Below are 15,530 nucleotides of genomic sequence, written 5' to 3'. Positions count from 1 at the left end.
TGTAAGAAAAAGACACTTTGTTTTTATTTCTCCCTCCCATTTTACCACCTGCAAAAACTGTGATTTTTTTTTGCAAAATCAAGTGTTTTAGCTGCTTAAGCAAAATAAACAATGACTACAGTAGGTGAAAACGTGTTAGTGGATGTGTACAGAATGCACTGCTGCAGACATATTTAGAGAAATGTTTTAAAGATATTGTGATGCAGTGCCCTGCCTAGCTCTGCAGACCACACATACTGGGAATTTGGGCGCCTGGCACCTCCCCCAAACCAGTGGATGATGGGTGCCGGGGCAGAGTGGGAAGGATCCCCGGATCGCTCTCTTGCAGTCCCATTCATTTGGCGGGGTCCATTCACGATGCCTCTGTCCCCAGTTCCTGTACACACCGATAGCTGATCGAGGAAGATCAATCCTATCCAAAGTTCAGACTAAGCTACATCAACTGGCTTAAGACAAAAGACATCTAATGACCGCACATATCTATCCTTTATATATGTATACGTAAACAGTACCCATTATCTGTATATATTCTTATTACGTTTTATTGCTTCTGTATTCTTGTATTTTTTGCTATATTAGTATTAAATGGTATATGTATATTTTGCTTTTTCTCTTATTCTCCTTGTGTTCCACGCTGGTATTACCATGTCTACACTGTATTGTCAATTCTGTAACCTGTCAATCAAGCTTTGTATATTCTTAATTGTTGCGCCCTGATACCCTTGGGTCTGGTGCGCATTATAAATGAATTAACTAAACTAAACTAAACATGCCTGAGGAACTAATTCCTTCTAAACAAATCCTTGGAATAGCATGAAAGTTAATAATAAGGCAACTGCTTCCCAAGTGGGACTGTCTTCAGCTCCTTTAAAACAGAGCACCAGCTACAGTGTCAACAAATCTGCTTTACCCATTTTAAAGGAACATATTTCCATTAATGAGGCACTGCTAGCATACATTGCAAGATTGGTAAAACGTAGTATTAACAGGGAAGTCATTTCTGAACACGTAAATGCTGGAATGGGCGGAGCCTACTATGATTTGTTATCGGAGTGCAGGACGAACATAGACGCCCTTAGGCCTTCAGGGAAAAGTTCAAAGAATAAGGGAGTCCCATGGATACAATGTTCCAAGCTCACATCTTCTTGAACACAGATTGCATTGAAGGACAAACAACATATTGTCTAATGGCAGTGCACCTAGGTTAATCCCTGCGTGCTCAATTGCTGGATTTGTGTGAATCCCTGGAAGCCCACCAAAGACTTTTGAAGTCTGAATGTCTGTCCCTAGTTCAGACAAGATTGAAAAGCCTGTTCGTCAATTTGGGCCTTGCACTAAGATTTGGCAGAGAGCATAATAGTGATCTCATATTTGGTTATTCTTGTATGGATAAAAGGTCATGTTTGCAACTTGTGGTTTTATTTATTTTTTAAATGAGGCCTGTCCTTTTCATAATTCTATTAAGGTTATTTGCCCTGTCTAATGAATCGAATCAAAGGTGCTTGCCAGGATCTCTTATAACCAAATCGATCACCCATCCAAAAGTCAAATCTACCTATGGCCAGTCCCTAACACTAATATACAAGAATAACAAACTCAACCATACGTTGGGGTCCTGCTTTTCCAACCCCACCTTGGTGTTCGACTTCTCACACCTTGGCTTTGGAGGATCTTGCATCTTGCCCCTTCTTTGGTTATAATGAGTTTCATCCCCTCTCAGTATGTCGAGTTTCTCTCCCCTTCTTGGATGCACTTAATTCTCGCCCCCTCTTCGGCTATCAGGTTTCTCACATGTCTTTTGGGAACTCTTGGGTCTCATCCCATTTTGGGACCTCTTTGGTTTCCCCGTGGTTGGGTATTATCTCTCTTGCCGTGGGTTGGTGCACTCAACCTCTCACCACAGAGTCGGTTTCCTCGATTCTCACTCCGAGTTGTGGTTTGGCCTTTCTCGCCATTCCTTGCATATCTGTATTTTACTCCCCATCTTGGGGTTTGCTTTCCAATGCTCCACCTGGGGTTACTGTGGTTGTCACTACGTCTTGGGTCTGTCGGCTTCAAACCCTGCTTACAGTACTTTCTACCTCTGCACATCTTGGTTCTGGGACCTTTGGATTCTTAACCTAGCATTGGATTTCTTCTCCCTCACTGCTGTTTGGGGCTTGATTCTCACCCCTGCTGGGGTACTTTCACTCTCACCCTGGTGTGGGGCTGCTTCTCTCTTTCCCCGGCTTGGAGCTTCTTGATTTTCAAACCATGCTTGCGGTACTTTCTTTCTCACCCCAGCATGGTTTTACTGCTCTCTTATCCCAGCTTAAGTGTTGGCCAATCCATTGAGCCCTTCCCTTGTTCCCTGGAACAACCATGTACCTTGTTTACTGCAACAGTGTTCCTCCTGAAAGGCGGACTCCTGGATGGATGCGAAACCGTGGCTCGGGTTCCTTCTTGGCCTTCCGCATATCTTCCTCTTCCTTGGGCTCAGCTTGTCCCGTTGGTACTCGACTGGTCCTCAGCGTCATCAGTTGCAGACACAGGTGAACCACCTCTGCTGTAGTTGGGTCCCCTCTTTATGTATGGTCGAGTTTCACTGATTGCAGATCGTGCAGGGGAAAGCAGCATTACGCAGGTTGCAGTGCTCCTAAACTATGTGCGTCGTCTGCGTAGGCAGTGGCTGGACTCTGCACTCCAATAGGATGTCTCTTCATCTTGCTCACTCCGTGGGAGATTGTTTTACTCCAGCTGATTCAAATGATTTGCTCTACTCTCACCTTCCCCCCTTGGTGTCACTCATACAGTTTCTTTATGGTTTAGGCTGAAAGGAGATTGGAAAATCCTTTGATTCTGTATGTAATGTCTTATGAGTCAGAAACCACCCCATCCATGTTTTAAAGGATCATACATGCAATTATCCTAGTCAATCCCCAAATAACCAAAACAAAATTAGACTTTTTTTACATGAGGGAGGATGAATAAAATCCCTCTCTGGGAATTCCTTGTCCACTAATAGTGGCAGAAGCACAGTGGTGTGTTAGAACCAACGCCGACAACCAGCACAGTAATCAATCAGATTGGGATGCACTGCAGGGAATTCATGGGAAGTTGGGCCGCCATGGCCATAACCATAACCAGCAGGCCAGGTGGGGGACCTCTATGCAACACCACAGGGGGGCAATTAAGAACCAGCTCAGCATCACTCTGGAAGGAATGGGGGTGGGGGGAGATCAGCAGGTATTGTACAAATATGAACCAAAGGATGGCCAGCCTTTGGTAAAGGTACCTTGGTAAAGGTACCTCCATAAAATAATCAGTAAGCATTTGATATAGGGGCAGAATCACCACCCGACCTGCATAGAAGAATCTGGAGGCACAAACCGTGCACCTCCTGTGGTGAATAGTTGGAGCATAGACTGTCGCTGCTGCTAACTGATTTTATCACAGCCGCAAGAACAGACAGAAGATGCCAAATACCTAAGCAGGCACCCTAACAACAAAGCGCATCAATGGAGGCAAGGTACTTATAATACTCCACTGGCAGCAGGCAAGGCTATCCACACACATCAGTATACAGCAAGGACCATGAGAAAATTAGGTTGTGCTGTTCACATAAATTCTCCACCTACTTACACCAGACTGCGCCTCAACACCTCTGACAACAGAATGCAGCACAGACCTATGACAAATTTGGGCACGCTGAACACATAGCGATTCTCTAGCACTGACGTCACCCCACTCCTCTCAGCACCCATCCACATGCCTGACCGCATGAGTTGCTTCTCTACGGGAGCCTGGTCATCCCTCCAAAGCCTTTTTTTGGACCAAATACACACACACATCCTAATCATACTCCATGACCTCTAGCACTCTAGACTTCGGTCCTCTGAGGGCATTCCCACTAACAGTGCACTGAAACTATAATAATGGTAAAATAGCGCTATACAAATGACAAGCACGATACAAGGGGGAGTCACCACCAGTGGGATCCCATTTACTCTGTAAAGCGTAGCAGGCTAAACTCACTAGTCCAAAAGGGGGTAGTTGCACCTTGGGGAGAAAGGACACATTCCCTGACTTCGTCACAGAATCATCAACTTTTTGGAAGAATTTGCCTGCCTCTTCCTTTCTTTTTATGCCACAGGAGCTTAGCTAGGCATCTTCAGGCTTCATACCATGCCTTTCATTCATATTGCCCAATTACCTCTATATGCAGGAAAACGGACACACTCTAGATGCAAGGAAAATCACTACACACTTCCAAAGTAAGACACTTTATATATTCAATTTCATGAGCAAGAAAAAAGCACTGTATTTATATCATTTGCATACATGAGCATTCTCACAATGAAAGAAAAACGTTATCATGGTGTACATGCGCAAAACATACATTACATTATTATGACAACTTTAGAATAAACATATCTTTTTCTTAGTTTAGAAGAACCCCAAATATTCAGCTGTTATGCAAGCGCTATAAAAGCATTGTGGATTTAGTTATTTTCTGGATTATGTTATATTTCTCCCTTTTCTTGCTTATTATTGGAGAGATTGTTAATTTATGACCCTCAGCCCCGCACTATAGGGACAAACTCTGCTTCAAAGTTTTGAATCTCCACTAAACTCCACTAAACCTTCGGTACCTTAAAATATTAAGGAAATGACGCCCTTCATGTCGAGTCTGACACCTTGCCAAATAGCCTATAGGAGGGGTCCTAATGAATTGTTCACCTATTTATACTCAGCCTTGAAATGATTTATGGACTCTGCCTTTGAGAAGGCTCTGCCTCTTCTATTGCCCCATTCAGCATGACCTGCCTTCTTCTTATCTAAGCACGACACATCCCTCGATTGCTTGAACTCTGCCCAGGGTCACCTGCAGTCTTCAGGATTTGTTCATGTTAGGTCACCGTCCCCGAGTTCAGACAATGGCTTCAATGAATTCCCTGTTCTGCTTTCTCTGACAGCTTCCAAAAGATAGCGAGTAGACACATACACCAGCAGCCCAAGGCTCCAGCCTTTCGCAACCTCCAAGATTCAACCAGGAATAGCAAGAAAACCAAATACTTTATATTCGGGAGTAGAAAAGTTAAGGAGCCTGTCACTCAATTCGATCAGAGGCAGCAAAGCAAGTCTGCTCAAAAACCCAATGGTTGGTTTTCAACTCACTCCAGCTAAAAATAAAACAGCCAACTTAGCCCAAACCAAAGTCAAAATCCTTTTTTGTCTTGTCCTCTCCCTGCACCTTTTAAGCCCTTTTCAACCAACACTTCCACCTTCATATGACTCTGTATGTATTCTTTAACCTTTTCCCTCCAACTCTGTGATGTCACCTGTCACCACCCCTCGTAGTTTTCCAGGCTTTACTTTGCCGACCTCTGGACAACATTTTCTTTCATCACCCCATCCTGGGGCACGGAGGCACGTGCAACATTTTTACTTCCTTCTATCCTTCCTGCATTTGCCTTTGTGTGCTCTGTTGAAGGATCATCGTGCGTTACATTGAACACTAACTCTTTCCTCCACGTTCAGCTTTTGAATTCTGCTTTATTTTCTGAACCTAGCAATGTGTTTGTGTTTGTGCGCCTCCCGCTATGCCAGCAATTTTGTCGCCTAACAAACCTACCCACTCTATTTACCCCAATACTAAGTGTAAATATCAATGTACTAAACTACACATAGAATATACTGCACAAATTCTTTAGCTCATAGCCTCTCCTGCAAACTCCCTTTTTCCTTTGGGGGTTGAGTTTGGCAGCAGGAAGTCAAAGCAGGTTTGATCCACACCATGAGTTGGAGAAAGAGAGAGTAGTTTCAGGGGTTCAGAAGGGTTTCTTTTGTCTTTGTGGACTGTGGGTGTTATTGTTGATTATAAAACTTTTGTGGGCTGTGTGAGAAACCTGAGGGTATCTCACACCTACTCCCCTTGAATCCTCTTCTCAGGTGGTCAGGGAAAGGCCATCACTTTTGGATCCTGGGGGTGGAGTAGCGAGAGAGGATCACCTGGGTGGAGGGCCTTTGTGGATTGGGGAGAGGATATCCACAGGGCGAGAAATGGTATCCTCCTTTTCCTTATGAGAACCAACCTCACCCTCTGCTGGCCTTAGTGGGCTGTTGCAAACCATCTTCCCACATTTCCCTTAATTCACCTCACTATAGTACTGGGATGAGGAAGAGGCGACTAGGAATAGTGAACACTACTAAGTCATTGCACAACTATAGTACTTAGACAAGGAAGAAGGCTGTAGAGTGTTGTAAAGGTCAGGCATGTCCTAAGTGCTCCACTAATTATGACCAGGCAAGTACAATAATGGACTCACACCTGCAATCTGTCAAGTGGTTGCAGGCATATATAAAGGAGAGAGTCCAGCAGAAAGGGGAGCAGCAGGTGAGAAGCGAGGCTAATCACTGTGGGACTGGAGGGAGAATCCTGGATAACAGGAGGCAGCTGTGGTGGGTCCTGCAGGTGGCCGGAACGCTGGCAGATGATTCCAAGAAGCTGTGGAGCCAAGGGCTGGGCATGCTATAAGGCCACAGGTGTAGGAGCCTCACTGGTCTGAAGTCTGCAGCCAGAGCTGCAGACACAGAAGAAAGGAGCAGAGTTACTGATAGCGTCTGCAGGGAGAAAGTGGAACTGCTGGTGAGATACGAAGAGAAGGTGAGATGCAAGCAGGTTTCATGGGCAACTGAAAAGTGTGTTGGCAGAGCAGAAGCTGAAAGCACAGCTGCCCGAAGGAGACGTCAGGGACCGATGAGTGGAAAGGGAAGAGCACTCGAACCGGGCACTCCTGCAGGCTGTGGGGAAGCCAACATAGATGCTGAATGAATGATAAAGCATACACACAATAGAATTAACCCAACGCAACAGGTTGAGAGCAAATATAAGGACAATATAAAATGCAAGCAGCAGATTAAAAGATCACAGTTATTGAATATCGAACTAAATGAAGGCTTTTGGCAAAGGTATGACCTAATGATAAGTATGTGTGAAATTCAAGTACCGCCTATTGGAAGCAAAGCTTGAGCTGTATGAAATGCAATGCAAAGCAAGTATAAAAGAATGCTAAAAGGTATGACAGCAAGGTGGTGAAGGAACAACAACACCACAAAGTGAATTATATGCAAAAACACATTGTGGCAAAGCCCAGAGACTGGCAAAGGAAATAATACACTGTGGCAAAGCCAAGAGGCTGACCAGGAAAAGCCAAGTGAGTGTGAACCACACAGGTACAAATACATCAGAACCTGTGTGGGCAAAGGAGCCTAGGGTTCCTAGATGCATGACCTTTGATGGGTGGACTGTGTGGTCCAACAACTGTGCGGTCCAACAACTGTGCCTACACCGGGGAACCCCCAACTGTGAAAGCCAAAGAGGTTGCTGAAGTGAAACAGCAGAAAGCAATCTGACTGAACTGTTAAGAAACCAGGAGGAGTATAAAGTTGTTTTGGGGTTGTTTTTGAACATTGAAAGATTGAGAAGGAGTACAAGTTGACAAGCTGAACTTGGGCAAGGGAACCCTGAGTCCTTGTGGAATTGTTTTGAACTTTTGGAAGGGAACCCTGAGACTATGTTGAACTGTCTTGAATTTGGGGAAGGGAACCCTGAGATTTTAGTGGGACCATGTTGAACTTGGGGAAGGGGGGCTGAAAAGTAAGCCATGAGCTGGAAGAAGCTCAGAACTTTATTTGTAAAACTATTTTGTTTTATTGCTGATATCCCTACAGATTTTTTAGCTTTAGTTGTAAGGCTAAGTAGAGGTTTTGGACACAGACGTTTAAGTTCCCAGGAAAGACAAACATTGAACGTGTGCCATTGTCCTTTGAGACCAGAGAGACATGAATGTTACTGTGTGCCTCTACTCCTGCGAGAGAGAAGTGACATGAAAATGGAGTGTGTCTTCACCCCGTAAGACCGGGGAACATAACCATTCAAGCTGTGCCTTGATTATTTTCGGTAGAGGTGAGACAAAGTTTGAGTGTGTGCCCTCACCCCTGCAAGATAGGGAAGACATACATTCTATCTTCAATATCTGCTAAATAGGCATAGTATATTGGAAATATTCTCGTATGTTCATCAACTTGAGGACATAGGTTCAGCAGACATTGAACAAATTGAATTTTTGAATGAGAATGTGCTAACCACCATTTGTTTGAAATTGCGATCAAGGTTGGTACGTAACATCATTTGGGCAGCAAAGAGTAAACTATTTGAGCTGGGTTTTATTTTATTATTGGGTCCTGCTGAGAGCGAAAACCATGAGAAAGGTTCCATTCCTAAGTCAGTCACAAGTAATGTCATGGATTGTGCCCAGTCTATGCAATCTTGTGGAATACACGTGGGCATTCTCATTTGTTTAACAATCAAAATTCCTATCTAAATAACTGCAACATTATTTTGTTGCAAGAAACATGGCTGACAATGTCCCCAATTTGGCATGATCATATTATGCATTTCACCCCTGCCTTGTGTGGGGATAAAGGTCGTCCCATGGCTGGTTTGATCACGTGTATTAAAACCAGCTCAGAGCTCAAAATGATTTCCACCTTTTCACTGAATCCATTTTTGCAATTGACCATAATTTCCATCAGAACATCGCTGTATGCGTTAGTTAACATTTATTGGAACTGGCAGGGTATTGATGATTCGAAATTCTTTAATGATCTTGACTGTTTGTTGGATTATGTTACCTTGCTCCCAGATGTGGCACATACGGTGTTGACTGGGGATCTTAACTTGCATCGGATTTCACCTGACAAAGCGGGGGAATCTGTTCGCCAAACTCAATGGAATCATATAATGTGTTCACGTGGCCTAATAATGCTTAATGGTTCATGCATGGATGATAATCTGCCAAATTTCACCTGGCATCGTGGGCAGTCACAAGCTATTATTGACTACGTGTATGTGGACTCTAAGCTGATGTCATTGGTAAACCAATTTCAGACAGTGCCAGTCTCTGTTAGTGACCATCTAATATTGGCCAGTTCGTGGCTTGCTCCCCCGACAGGTTTGGTAAATGTAGAGACAAAGCACTATGGGACCGTGAGGGTAAGTTGGACTGGAGAAAGTCTTACACAATACGCTTCTTTGCTTTCATCTGCATTTGCCCATTCGTGACTAGCTGGGAACAAATCTAATGTGTGCTATTTTGATCTTATGCAGAAGCATTTAGTAAGTTAGCGAAAATCTTCTATACCTACAGTAGTGAAAAGACACACATTTGACGTACAGGTCAAAAATAGAAAAACCGAATATCGTGCACTGAAATGGAAAGCTACTCAGTTGCCAGTCGAGCTTAGAACAGCTGCCTGGGTTAAAATAAAAACACTCTACAAAAATTGGTTGCGGAAACACCGTGCAACATTATGGCAAAAGGATGGGGAGCATATACTTAATTTAATGTGTAATCAAAACACTGCACAAATTTGGGCTACTCTCAATGAAGCTGTCAGCACTCCTCAAACGTTAATTCAGGGTCCTAATGTATCTGAATTGGCATGGATTGATTATTTTAGGGCTATGTATGCCTCAACTGCTTCTGTCCATACAACACAGGAGGAGGTCCGGGTTTCAGAATTCCATCTTGAGATACTAAGAACGGACATACGATACTATATCTCTTCAATAAGCCAATCCAGAGCGCCAGGCCCGGATGCGTTATCTAACAAGACCTTTAAATTTAACATTGATTTATGGTCTGAGATATTGGTCCAAATTTTTGAACACATCAATATTACGCAGACGATCCCCAATTCCTGGAAGCATTCTATTATTATTCCCTTGTTTAAAAAAGGGTGATAGTAGTTTACCACAAAGTTATAGACCGATTGCTTTGTTGGGCGCTCCAGGAAAATTTTATAGTCGTATTGTGCTACAACAATTGAATGAGTGGACAAAGCTTGCAGGTAAACGAGATTCTTTTCAGGCAGGGTTTGTTTCAGGTTTGGGTACTTCCCGTTAATATGCTTCTTCTTAAATTGATAAAGAGCAAGTATGCTGAACGTGGACAAAACCTATATATAGCGTTTGTTGATTTCAGCAATGCTTTCGACTCTGTTGATCGTCAGTTGCTGTTTAAGAAGTTAGAGCATTATGGTTGTCCTAGATCCATACTTGCCATTATTAAATCACTGCATGCAGACACGTCTCTCCAAGTCAGATTGTTCTTGGATGGAACGTTGTCTGCCTCGATCCCAACTTATCGAGGACTTAAACAGGGGTGTATCCTGGCCTCAACAATATTCAACTTGTTCCTGCTTGATCTGGGCTCCAATTTCGCAGATGCCATTTCTGATGCACCTAAAGTGGGTGCGCAGAAAATCATCTGGCTTTTATATGCCGATGATCTCGTTCTATTGTCATGCTCTCCTGGTGGGTTGCAAAATTTGTTGGACAAACTTCAAACCTATGTGAGTGAAAACCATCTCACTATTAACCTTGCCAAGACTCACGTGGTAACTTGTGTTCCTAACGCTAAAAAGAAGTCGTTTAGTTATAAGTGGACATTACAAGATCAGGAGGTAGTCAAAGTCACTTAATACAAATATCTGGGCCTTCCTTTTACTGGGTGGCAAAATGAACAAATCTATTCGGCACTCTTAGATGAGAAAGTTCACTCACTAACATCTCAAGCGAACATTACTGTATAGATATGGGAAATTTACGTTAACCCATGTCCTAAGGTTTTGCCAACAAAAAACAGTCCCCATTATTAGTTATGGAGTTGAAACAAGAACTCCTAAGGAGAGAGCTTTTTGGGATCATCTTGAATCCAGTTTTTGGAAAGCTGTCTTAAAGCTCCCCAAATGCACTCCTTTACCGATGATTAGTTATGAATTGGGTACTGTGTCTTTGCATAATCAAGTAATTTGGAAGTTCTGCTTGTTGTACAGAAAATGTCTCATAAGTGCCAATGTTCCAAATGTGTTGGGTATTCTTGCAAATCACTTACTCACCCCAAGCATTGTTTTTGCGAAATAATTGAATAACTATGTGTTGGATGCATTATCTAGTGCTGACATCTTGCTTAGTCTTTTGTTATTGAATCCAACCAAGGCTAGACAAAAACTTTATCAGGCTGATTGGATTCACACCCGCAGTCAATGCTTGGACTATGTGGATAGTGATTCCTTAGTGCGGCCTCATAAAAAATTACGCTCCATGGAACAGTATTTAGTGAAATGTCCATCCAACTACATTAGATCTCAATTGCTGCGCATTCGATTGAATTTGTGTGCGACCAGAGAGATCATGGGAAGAAGACGGATTATAGCAAAAATGAAATATTTTGTCGGTATTGTAAGAATGTTGGATAGATTGAAACATTGTGGCATCTGGTTGTTGATTGTCAAGCTTTGTTGGAAACACGGAAACAATTGTTTAAGATGTGTAGTCCTCTTGCTCTGCCTCGATCCAGTGAGGAAATATGGGTTTATCTTTTGACTAATGCTAAAGCCTCTATTCAAATTGCACTAGTCCAACTTGTCAATGCAGTTATTCCTCCCTGTGTACTGTGAGTTATAATTTGCCATTTACAATGTTTTACACTGTGTACATGGAGCTCTAGTTTTCATCAGGAATTTGATTTTGGTATTGTTTTGGTAATGTGTACTGATGAACTTTCTTTGATGTTGAAATTCTAATTGTTTTCTAAATTTTAATTGTTAAAATTGACGAATGATCACTGTAATGTGAATAATCTCTGTGAATAATTTTGTAAGGTTGATATCATTCAGCCAACCAAAATAAAAAATAAATAAAAAAGAAGACATACATTTAGGTATGTGCGCCCTGTGACCGGAGATTATTTCCTTATGTCTTTTCTTCATGGGTAATGCTTAAAAGTCAAATTCACTCAATGGGAGTACATTTTTGTTTTCTCCCTGAACTAACAGTCTTTCTTTCCTGCTCATTCATTTAAATTGCATTTTTTAATTCAGTACCTGTTGGTTCTTGGTAATATTTGTTTTATGTCCATGTTGTGTTTATTTGTCATGGTCTGAATGGAAGCTAAAACGTCTGTATTCCACTTTTCCGTTTCAAGGTCTTTTGTAAGTTCATGATTTAAATAGCGATAGACCAACGCATCCAAATTGGATATTGTAAATGGGGGCAAAGAGGTGCTGTGAAAGTCATGGTTAGTTATCCTCTTTCTGTGGAAGTGTTCAGAGGGATTTGTCAGATGGCCAGAATCACTGGTTATCTGCATTGTTAATGTACTGTTGAGTAGAGGTTTGAAATAGATCTGGAGTGAGTGGCCCTCTTCCCACTGTGCAGGCCTACCACCCTTGGTTTTAGAAAGTTCTTGTTAGCTGTAATAATCATCACTTGACAGTGACCTATAATGTTGGAGGTCTGGAGTGCAGATCACGTTGTTGTGGTCTTTGCTGCTACTTTAAAGTGAAGCGTGAGCATGGTTTCTCAAAAAGCCCTCACCCTGAGAGATAGGAAATATGTAGACATTCTGCCTGGACCCCTGTGTGTTAGGAGGGATGTAAAAGTTGAGTGTGTGCTGTGAGGAACTTGAGGGCGTCCTCACTTCTTTTTCCCTGGTATCTTCTTTTTGGGTGGGCATGGCTTTTGGATCCCAACACTGAGGGTGGATATGCGAGGGAGGATAACGTGGGTGGAGGAGACTTTCGAAGTGGGGCGAGGACGTCCTTGGGCGAGACATGGTATCCTCTATTTCCCTTTCACAATGAACACTCCATCCCTCAAGCCAATGTAGGCTTTTCTCAGCCCTTTCCTGTTCTTCCCCTAAAGTGTTACCTAAAACACACACATATACTACTGGGACGAAGAAGAGGGCAACTAGACCAATACATCCTCATTTTTGTAATGAAGACACATATGAACACCAGCCAGGTACCGAAACGAGGAGTACCTCCCAATCACAGCAATTGCAGGGGTTCCCTTTCCCTAATTTATCACAATTCCGGTCTCCCTCAGTCGGGCTTGGACCTTTTACTGATGTTGAAGACTTTCAAATGTACTTTTACTATAGACCTCTGCAAGACTGCATCAACTTTCTCAAAGGTCGCTACAGATCTCTCTCTGCCGGGCTCGGACCTCTCAATCACTCACAGTTCATCACTGGTTTCCCTCAGTCGGGCTCAGACTTCTCACTTTGCAACTCAACGTGATTCACTTTCCTTAGGCCTCACTTGCCTTGAAACCAAACACACTTCATATCCTTTAGGCTCACATCAGTACTTGCTCAAAAGAGACTTTCGACTGGGCACTGACACTATACTGGACCGCTCTGTTATACTGTATCGCTATTATACGTCACTTGTTCGCTTCAACTCACAGGCTGTGTTGGTTTCTTTGTTCATATCCTTGATTTGGGAGTCAAGGACAATACCTCAACTTTGGCCTTGCCTCTGCAACTCTTCACCTGGGAGGTCTGCTGGTATCTTTCGAATGCAATGTTGGAGCAATGTTCTCCTTTGCTCTGTCCTCTCAAGGATCTAACTTAGCCGGGCTCAGACCCCCCTTGATTTGCAAAGTCTTAAAGTCTTTGGACTTCATGTCCCAGAATGCACTTTTATTATTTAGCTCCCACTATGTCACCTCCCCTATACAGCATTCTGGGGTTTTGGGAGCTGCTTGAGGTAAGGGGGATAACTTGGTGAGGTCAGGGTCTTGCCACCTGCCCCTCAAGGGCCTGGGTTTTCCTGTTTTGCCCAGGGGAATAGCTCTAATGTGGGCACTGCCCGGTAACCCCTGCAGTTGCCCCTGGTTTGGTTCCCTGGAGTTAGAACTCCCTCTCCACACTGCAGCCTTCCCTGTACTCACAAGCCCAACAGTTAGGCAGTCTTTCTTCCTCCAGACCTTCCACGGTATCTCCAGCTCGAATTATCTCCTCTAAGTCTCTGTGCACCATCCAGCACCCCAGCTCGCTCAAAGTGTGCCTGTGTGCTCTGCCGTTTATACTTCCTGGGAGAGTTAACAGGTTTCAGGTGGGGATGATTGTAAAGGGAGGCCTGACCTTGCCTGGCCTCATTACCAGACAAATGGTGACTGCCCATAGGAATCCCTAGTGCACTGGTTCCTATGGTTAATCTTCATAGCTCCCTATCGTCTCTTCTTCGTCCCACTGGTTTGGTAAATGGGATTTCTAGAGTGGAGGCAGGAATTCTGGGAGTTGTAGTTTTTTCAAAAGGTGGTCAAAATATTGTTAGAAGAAGGGGAACGACTTTGTTGTTGTGAGATATAGGGTGTTGTGTTTGTTCTCCTATGCCTCCCTTTGATATGGGTACCTGTTGGAATTGGGGAGGGGGCAACGGGACAAGACTTACAACAACCTATAAAGGTAGAGAAAGTGTTGGGTAGTGTTGTGAAGAGCGGGACACCGCATTTTGCCAACGGATGTCTCACCCTACTCCCAGAGGGCCCCTCACCCAGGTGATCCTCCCGCACTGGTCCACCCCCCGGGTCTGGATCCAAAGTTGATGTTCGTGCCCTGGCTACCTGAGCAAGATATCCCAGGGGTCTAGATAGTGAGACACCCTTTGGTTTCTCACAATAGGGAAAGGGAAATACCATGTCTTCCCTAATTTATTCTTACCCCCTCTCTTTCTTATCCTTCTTCTGGTGTTTCTAGAGTGATACCATTTTTGAGTAATTTCCGTGTCAGTGGGAGAGGGATAACAACACCTCACAACCACCTCTGAGATATAGAGTTCTTCCTGAAATGGAAATGAGGATACCATGTCTCACCTACAGACATCTCATTCCCACTCCTCAAGGACCTTCTGCCCAGGTGATTCTCCCTAGCTTCTCTACCCCCAGATTCAGGATCCAAAAGCGATGGCCTCTCCATGGCCCCCTGAGAGGGGGACACAAGGGATGTAGATGTGAGTAGATGTGAGAACATCCTCAGGTTTCTCACAGTGCCAAAATGTCTAAGGCTGTCAGGCAAGGAAAGCACTGATGTTGCACTGAGATATGTAGTTATAGAATTAAAGAGTATGATACATATGATGGATTCTGGTAATTTAAACCAACGTACCAAGGTAGCTAATAAGGAGTGTGGCAGAGGAAAACTCTGGCACTTTACTTTGGGAGATATGACAAGGTTCCCAATAATTCATATGACGATGTAAATAAGTGTTTCAATTTTTATAATAACAATTCTAGAAAAGGAAACGGGGTCACAAACCTTCAGCGGTCCATATACACACTCCTCAAACTTAAAGGGGGCTCTCTAGTCCATCCTTTGTACTCTCAAAGGTCTTGACACAATATGAGTTCACTAAAGCCATGGTACCGCTACTGTTTAAGGTGGCCCTAATGTGGGGCGGAGCTAAAGGCTATCTCTTGAATTACTTCAGGGACTTCCTAGATGACCCAGGCGTAGAAAATGTAACACACTTGTTATGATGGGTTGTTGGGGGCAGGAAATGTGCTGCACTTTCATGGTTTGCTGGGGGCAGAAAATGTGCTGCACTTAACTTTCTGGTGGAGGTAGGAGATGTATCACACTTGGATGGATTGTTGAAGGTTGGCACTGTGTTGCTCCTAACTAACCGTACTAAAA

At 43.5% G+C, this 15,530-nt stretch overlaps 1 protein-coding gene across 1 annotated transcript in view; it reads right to left on the bottom strand.

The window, feature by feature from the left end:
* Positions 1-15,530, bottom strand: part of PIK3C2G (phosphatidylinositol-4-phosphate 3-kinase catalytic subunit type 2 gamma) — a 3,221,975-nt gene that overhangs the window by 966,427 nt on the left and 2,240,018 nt on the right. The gene's annotated exons all lie outside the window — the stretch shown is intronic.

The sequence above is a fragment of the Ambystoma mexicanum genome, chromosome 12 (genome assembly GCF_040938575.1).
Source record: "Ambystoma mexicanum isolate Mex_15411 chromosome 12, UKY_AmexF1_1, whole genome shotgun sequence".
In the NCBI taxonomy this organism is placed as follows: Eukaryota; Metazoa; Chordata; class Amphibia; order Caudata; family Ambystomatidae; genus Ambystoma; species Ambystoma mexicanum.
Note: the sequence above shows the minus strand (reverse complement) of the source record. Positions and strands in the feature narration are given on the sequence as shown.